Source organism: Cupressus sempervirens, chromosome 8, assembly GCF_028749045.1.
Source record: "Cupressus sempervirens isolate cs-2001-9-10 chromosome 8, ASM2874904v1, whole genome shotgun sequence".
In the NCBI taxonomy this organism is placed as follows: domain Eukaryota; kingdom Viridiplantae; phylum Streptophyta; class Pinopsida; order Cupressales; family Cupressaceae; genus Cupressus; species Cupressus sempervirens.
Genome location: NC_143125.1, coordinates 793,413,586 through 793,422,472, shown reverse-complemented (window position 1 = coordinate 793,422,472; position 8,887 = coordinate 793,413,586). Strand labels below are relative to the sequence as shown.

Sequence of the window (8,887 nt, the reverse complement as noted above, 5' to 3'; positions counted from 1 at the left end):
CATCAAAAATTAGGTAATCTCATTGTTATGCTCTAACCATTGTAGCAATGATCTAAATCTCTTAATAGAGTGGATTAACAACTATTTTTAAATCCTCTAATAAGGTGGCATTTCCATATTGAAGTTTATAAAGACCTCTAATAAGGACACTCCTAATTAGGTGATTAAATCCTCTAATAGGGTCACACATAAAAATGTGTTTTGCAACCTTTAACAAGGTTGGCTCCTAACAGGGCTCACTTTAGAAGAGTGAAAATAGTAACTAGTTGTAATTAATGGTTTTCCCCAAATTAGGTTTCCATGATAAATCTTGGTGTCACTTGTGTTCGTCCTATTTATTTTATGTGTATGCAACTAAGTTAAATAATGCTAATCATAGAAACTATCTTAAGATTTGAATGTTTTGAGTTACTGTTGCTATTTTAGTGTTTGTCGAGTCACAACATTTGCTAGTATAAACTGAGTGCATGTGTGTTTGTTGAGTAACAACAAAATACAGTTTAGTCAGAGTTTATATTTTGATTTGTATTGATATGTAAGGAATTTTGGAGTTATTTTAGTGGTAATTGATTCACCCCTCCCCTCTTAGTTACTCCTCTTATATTTCCAACAATTGGTATCAAAGCTTCTTGGTTCTTGTAGAAAAGGTTTCAAGGGCCTAAGCTAAAGATCACAATGTCTTACAAAAGGGAGACCCCAAAGTTGAATAGAGGTAACTTCAAGGTATGGTAGGAACTCATGAGGCTACACTTAGAAAATATTGAGGATTAGAGGCTAAAGTATCTAGACACAAAATACACAACACCTGTTGGAACTATGATTGTGGAAGAAATTGCAGAGAAGAAAATTCATAACATCATGATGATTGATATTGCTTCATCTCTCAATTATTGTAAATTTGATGAGGTCAAAGACTGTGAAACTACTTATGAAATGTGTATCAAGCTAAAAGCCATCTATGGAGGAGATGATAATGTAAGAAGAGCTAAAGCTAAAAGTCTAAGAGGATGATTTGATCATATAAATATGAGAGAAGATGAAAACATTGCCAAATATAGTGAAAGAACCAAAGCCAATGTTTGTGCTATCAAAGCTTTAGGAGGAAAGATTGAAGATAAAACAGTGGTAAGTAAATTTCTCAAAACACTTCTTCCTATATATGCGATTAGAGTATCATCAATTCAAGAAATGAGATGCAATCTAAAGAATGACATAACATTGGATGCAGTAGTTGGAAGATTAATAGCATTTGAGCTAGATAAATATGATAATTATGTTGCTAGTTCTAGAAATCTTGAGTTTGCATTTAAAGCCAAGTTTTCACTCAAGAAGAAAGCCAAAATTTCAAAAGCCAAACAATATAAAAGTGAATAGTAAGATAGTTCTGACAGTGATCTTGAAACTATTGAGGCATTTCTTGCAAGAAGATATCCCAAAGGAAAAGGAAAGTTCAAAGGAAAGATTCCTTTAATCTATTTCTCTTATGAAGAAGTTGAACACATTGTTGCAAGATTTCCAAATAGAGAAGAAAAATATGAAAATAAACACAAGTACAAAGACAAGAAGGATTTCAATAACTACAAAGACTACAAAGAGAAAGATAAGAAATCTTGTTTTATGGCTAAAGATTCAAATAGAAATGAAGATGATGAAATGGTATATATTGTTGTAAAAGATGAATTTGATAATGAAGGAGATAAAATGACACTTATCTCTCGTGTTAGAAAAAATGATACATGGATTTTTGATAGTGGCTACTCACACATATGATTGGTGACAAAAAAAAGTTTGAACATATGTGGCATAGCCTACTGAGTGTGACACAGTTGAATAACATTGGATTCAAGGTAGAATTCATGAATGGGAAGGCCAAACTGGTGGATGATAAAGGAAATATGGTTGGGTTTGGAAAACAAAGAAAAGGTAACCTATTCTACCTAGATCTCAATGAAAGTTCATGTTTTATTGCTCAAGTAGAAGAAAGCTAGCTATGGCACAAAAGATTATGTCATGTGAACTTTGATAATCTAATCAAGATAAGAAAGAAGAAAAGAGTAAGAAGTATTCCTAGCTTGAGGAAACCTGATATGGGCCTATGCAAAAATATCCAAATTGGTAAGATGGGAAAGATAAGTTCCAAAAGAAAGGGCTATCATCCTGAAGAAGTCTTGGAGTTAGTTCATACAGACTTATGTGGACCTATTAGAATTGAGAGTTATAGTGGAATAAATGACTTTATTCTTTTTGTTGATGATTATTCTAGAATGATGACTATAATGTATCTGAAAGAAAAGTTTGAAGCATTTAAGAAATTTAAGTGGTATCTGGAAAGAGTAAAGAAAGAAACTAGAAAGAAGCTAAAGTGTTTGAGATTAGACAAAGGTGGTGAATTCATTTCAAATGAGTTCAATAAATTATATATTGAAAAAGGAATTAAGAGACATGTATCAACCCCTGGTACACCACAACAAAATGGTATAGCTAAAAGAAGGAATAGATCCATCATGGATTGTGCAAGAACTTTAATGATAGAAAAGAGTCTTGCAATCAAATACTGGAAGGAAGCAATCAGTACTGTAGTGCATACCTTAAATAGAGTATAGTTGAAGAAAGACTCATATTAAAATCCTTAGGAACTATGGTATGGCTACAAACCTAATATACCTAAGATACTCTTGTAGAAGTAAAGCATAAAAATGTTTGAATTTGTCAACTCATAAGATCATAGAAAGTGTACATGTGAGAATTGATGAATTTGCAGAAAAGAGTGAAGAAGAAAGCAGCAAAGAACCTAAGGATTATAGAAGGTTTTTCTACTAAACTTGATACATTGCCTAATCAAATTAGAAGTTAGAAAACTTCACCTCCTGAGTCCCAAAAATCTCCAAAAGACACCAAGTTGCAACCAGTGCAACCCGAGTCACAATTATAAGCTACCAAGTTGTTGCCAGAGAAAACTGGGTTTGATGGACCCAACTCATATACAATGAGACCTGAGCTTGATATAGAAGATCATGGCAGGGTTAGTAGAACAAATTCTAAATCCAAAGTACCTATGCTAGAAAAATATATCAAAAGGAACCATGCACTCGATCAAATCATTGGAGACAAGTCGGATGGAACAATGACAAGAAACAAATTAATAAGAACATGTTTTCTTGCTAAATTTGAACCTAGATTAATGAAAGATGCTTTGGATAATGAAAATTGGATTGAAGCTATGAATGAAGAAATAGAAAAAATGGAGAGGAATAAGACTTCAACTCTTGTTCCTAGACCCAAGGATAAAACTGTAATTGGCAAAAAATGGGTTCTTAGAAATAAGTTTAATGAAAATGGAGAAGTTTTCATAAACAAAGCAAGGGTAATTTGCAAAGGTTATTCTGAAGAAGAAGGTATTCACTATGGTGAAACTTTTCCTCATATTTCTAGATTAGAAGGTTTTAGAACCTTACTTGGTTATGCTACACATAAAGGATTTAAAGTATACCAAATTGATGTATAATATGCACTCTTGAATATACTTCTTCAAGAAGAAGTTTACATTAAACAACTTGAAGGTTTTGTGGATCCTAGCAAAATGGATATGATCTTTAAATTACACAAAAAAATTTATGGTCTCAAGAAAAACTCCTAGATCTTGGTATGAATGACTTCATAACTATTTGATAAAGATTAGTTTTCAAAAAACAAATGATAATAGCAGTCTGTACATCAAAGAAGGACCAGACAAGAAAATTGTGTTGGCTAAAATCTTTTTGGATGACATTTTACTTACAAGAAATGATGATCTATGGAAAGCATTTTTAGAAGAGATGAGTAAATAATTTGATATGTCCATGTTTGGAGAGATAAAACTCTTTGTTCGATTGCAGATCTAGTAGAAGAAATATGGTATCTACATTACTCAATCCAAATATATCAAGGAGATACTAAAGAAGTTTTCAATGAAAGATTCAAGACCAGTTGGAACACCTATATCTACTGTACATAATTTTTCCAAAAATGATGATTCTGAAGAGGTAGATCAGACCACATGCAGATCAATGATTAGAAAATTGTAGTATGTAGTGCACACAAGTCCTAATATTGCATTAGTAGTTGGTATGGTGGCAAGATTCTCAACAGATCCTAAAGAAAACCACATGATGGAAATAAAGAGAATCATGAGGTATTTAAAGTGTGCTAAAGACTATGGTACATAAAAGGAGGCAATTTGGATTTGAAAGCATTCATAGATGTTGATTGGGTAGGAAGTGTTGATGATAGAAAGAGCACCAGTGGTGGAGCATTCTTTCTTGGTAAAAGACTAATGTCTTGGACAAGAAAGAAGCAAAATTGTATTTCTTTGTCCACACCAGAGGTTTACTATGTAGCAAAAGCAGTTAATTGTTCCAATGTTGTTTGGTTCAAGCAACTATTGGTAGGTATGAAATTAGAGATCAAGGATCTAGTAGTTATATTTTGTGATAACACAAGTGCAATTAATATATCAAAGAATTCTATGATACATACCAAAACCAAGCACATTTCTATAAAATATCATTTTTTAAGAGAAAATGTACAAGATAAAGAGGTAAGATTGGAATATGTGAATACTAAAGAACAAATTGTAGACATATTCACTAAGCCATTACCTAAGGATTCATTTTTTTATCTAAGAGGTAAGTTAGGGGTCATTCTCCTATTTGAAGCTCACTAAATGAAGTGTAGTGATGCATCAACTAGAGCATGTTGAAGATCAGACAGTTGATGTAGTATTGAAAAGGGCACATTTCATATGAATTAGTACATAAGTTACATAGTTATTATCTGAATATTGTCTTTGGCATAGGATGTCAAAGAGGGAGAAGTTTGTTGTCATATCTCATAGAAATTTTATAAAAAGGGAGAGTATATATTCGAAGAAGTTTTATTTCTTCCAAAGATGTCAAAGAAGGAGAACGTGGTCTGATATCAAAGATGGAAAGTTTTTTATTAGAAGAAGATGTTGAAGGTAGAGTTTTGCATGTAGAGGGAGAAACTAAAGGAAGAGGGAGTTCACACTGATAAAGGTAGTTCTCATGGATGAGATTTAGAATGAAACTAAGGATATGTTCCCTACTTTATTCTTGCTCTAAAATCTCACTATATTATGACATGTTGTGTTTCCATCACTACCAAAGAGGGAGATTTTTGAAAATAATTGATTAATTGTGTATTATCTTTGATGTTACACAAAATTTCATATCATTGCTAGTTAGTGTGCGCCGAGATCACTCAAGCAATGAAGACAATTTCCTATGTCTGCCAAGCATTCCAGAGTTTTCCAAGCTAAGAAGATAGTATCTACCAAGTTCACTTGGTCATCAAAGAAAAGTTTACAAAAGTTAAGTGTTAATCGAGCTCACTTCATTAATGAAGGAAATGTTGGATGGAACCAATGTTAACTGAGCTTACTTGGTTACCAAAGGAAATTTGTGAAGATGCAATGTTAACCAAGTTCACTTGGTTAACATAGGAAAATCATTTCTTAGTTGGTTTCTACCGAGCAAGGTCGACTAACAAAGGATTTTCTTGTTTTGGAATATTGAGTTCAATTGATTTATTCATTAGTTCTAATCCATTGAGGAGATGAATATTAAGTATTCTAAGTTGTATTCAACCTGACTTGACAATGTGTAAGATATAAATCTAAGGTCAAGTTCAGGATTGAAAGTGGAAAACATAATAGAAGGTTAGAAGATTCTTAGAAGAAGTGAATTAGAAGGATACACATTATATCCTTGTTGAGCTACAAAGATACATTCAATCTGGAAGGATCAAGTATACAAGCTAGAATTGAGATCTATAATTAGAAATTTAGTTACAACAAAAATCATGACATCTCATTATTACTCTCTAACCATTGTAACAGTGATCTAAATCTCTTAACAGAGTTGGCTTAATAGTTATTTTTAAATGCTCTAACAAGGTGGCATTTCTAGATTGAAGTGTCTAAAGACCTCTAACAAGGACTACTGCTAACATGGTGATTAAGATCCTCTAATAGGGTCACACCTAACACTTTTTTTTGTAACCTTTAATAGGGTTGGCTCCGAATAGGGCCCACTTTAGAAGAGTGAAAATAGTAACTAGTTGCAATTGGTGGGTTTTCCCATATTGGGTTTCCACATTAAATCTTGGTGTCACTTGTGTTCATGCTATTTCTTTTATGTGTATGCAACTAAGTTAAGTAAGGCTAATCATAGAAACTATCTTAAGATTTTCATTTTATGAGTTAATGATGCTATTTTAGTGTTTGTTTTGTTACAACATTTTCTAGTATAAATCGAGTGCATGCGTGTTCCCGAGTAACAACAAAATACAATTTAGTCAAAGTTTATGTTTTGATTTGTATTGAAATCAAAGAGATCTAAAATTTATTTTAGTGTTAACTAATTCACCCCTCCCCTCTCAGTTACTCCTCTTATATTTCCAATAATGAGAACATCAATCTCCTTCTCTCATTCATCTCTTCTTCCCTTTTCTGTCCTTCCTCCTAGGTGTGATTCGTGTAAAACCTAACAGAGCCTCTTTAAATATCATATTTTTGTGGTGTTAAGATGAAGGTAGGATCTATTTACCCTATTTCCTCCCTTTCCTTTATTTAATCCACCTGGAATCTACTCCTAGCATGAAACTAGGATTTCCTTAAAATCTAGACCTCGTTGATGAACTTAAGACCTATTTTGGAGCCCCAAGACAACCCTAGGGACTTTTGAACATGATCATCAAGGGCTCAGTGCACCCTTGACCAAATAAGGGTATATTTTTTCCCTAACAAGCCAATCAAGGGTATAGTGCATCCTTGATGAAGCCCTATTTTGGCTCCTCTCTTCAAGTTCTATGTTCTAGGATGTTTGGTGTTAGCTTTTAGATCAGTCAACCTATAGGAGTTAGTTAACAATGTCTATAAAAACCCTTTAATTTTCTCCACTTTTCATATCAAAAAATCTCATTCTCAATTTTTGAAGAATTCATAACTTCTGGCTCTCAAGCGATTAAGTTTCAAGCCTTCAAGTATTCAAGCATTCCTCCATTAAAGATCAAGGATTCAAGAATTCAAGCAATTGAAGGAACTTATCTTCAATATTTTTTCAATCCATCTATGATCCTTTGTTGCATCTTCATTTAAGTTTAAATCCTTCAATTATTCAAACATTCCTCCATTAAAGATCAAGAATTCAAGAATTTAAGCAATTGAAGGAGCTTATGTTCAAGATTTTCTTCAATCCATCTAAGATTCGTTGTTGTATCTTCTACATCCTTTCATCTTTATCTTCTTGGTCCAAATCCATTGGTGAAGAACATTGCATTCAATTCAAGAGATCTAAATTTTGTAAGGTGATTTCATACATTTACTTTATATTCTATGTCAATTATTTCAATTCAAGGTTAATTCCTAAACTAGGGTTTCACTAAGAAAAATCCCCCATCAACAACCAAAAATTATTTTTTATTGTAGGTTGTGGATATTGAATTCACAAACATGTTATAGATTGGAGTACCCTTTCCAGTTTTCTTTGAAATTAAAAATTACAATCAACATTTCTCACCATTATTAGGGGTACACTACACCCTTGAAGATTCCATTTCACCCTTGACAATTTACCAAAATATTTTTGGGTTTCATCTGTTACATAGTTCAATCCTGGATTTGACAATCTCTACTCATTTTGATCATTTTGATCAAAAACAACAAGTAGAGACATATTTCAAAGGTATTTTCCTTTTCCTCCATCTTTTCGACATATCTACATATATCTAGTTTCTATTACACACATTTTGATAGTATCCCTCCAAGGTGTGCTTGAACAATTGTTGACTAGGCTATTATAGACCTAGTCTCCTCTAGACCCTAAGCTCTCTTCTAGAGCCTTATAAGTCTTCACAAACCTAGCCTGAGAATTCCTTAACTCAACTCTATGAGTGAGTTCCTTTGTGCTTCACCTTGAGGGATGACTATCATTAGGATGCTTTAAACCTTCACTCTTCCTTAGTTGACTCCAAGGGAAACTACATCAAATGACCTTCACCAATGTTGGAAGGGTTGTATCCATCACTATACCATCCACTTGACTCCCAAATATTCATTTGAATAGGGCATCTAAGGTTTTCCTATCAAGTTTAGGATTTTCTTTGGTTTTGGCCTAATAGGCCTAATTGGTCAATTAGCCATAATTAGTGGATTTTTTCCAATTATTTCTCAAAACCTCCAAATAACCACCACAAAAAACTAGATATTGAGATACCCTTTTTAGAGATCTTGAGTTCTTTGGTGGTCTTAGGTCCCTAAGTTATCTATACAGTGGGTTCCTAAAATGTAGGGCTAATAGAGCGAAAAGGGCTAAAATTGTGTTGATTTCTAATTTCTACTTGGAAATCTAAGTCAATGGATTGGCTAAGTCCCAATCTTGCTCCTAGGTGTTAGTAGGACCTCTAGGCTTCCAAAACCATACTTGGTTCAATGTCCTCACTCTTTCCCTTGCACATACACATTGATTTTACATTGTCACGCACCTAGTCGAGCTTGCTGATCTCGCCTAGGGAATGAGATTAAAAATAGTTAACCTACCTTCAAATGGTCCTCCTTTCACATAGAAAACCTCCAATAACTTCCCTAACATATTCCTTTAATCCATAATGATTTGTGTTGTAGAGAACTATGAGGGAGCCATAAAACCAAAAATTATCAACTTCTACCCCAACAACCTATCTATTTAAAAAACTATTTCTAAGCCTACTCTAATGAACTAAACTCAACTTAGTTACTTTAAAAAAAATTCTTAAAACTTTCTACTCTAGAACTTATCCAACACTGAATCACACAAATCAATCCATAAAAACATGTTTAATCTCAATTCAA

General features: G+C 33.1%; 1 pseudogene; it reads left to right on the top strand.

The window, feature by feature from the left end:
* Positions 1-3,241: 3,241 nt before the first annotated feature.
* The window catches only part of LOC149544784 (aspartyl protease family protein 2-like), a 57,728-nt pseudogene continuing 52,082 nt past the window's right edge, over positions 3,242-8,887 (top strand).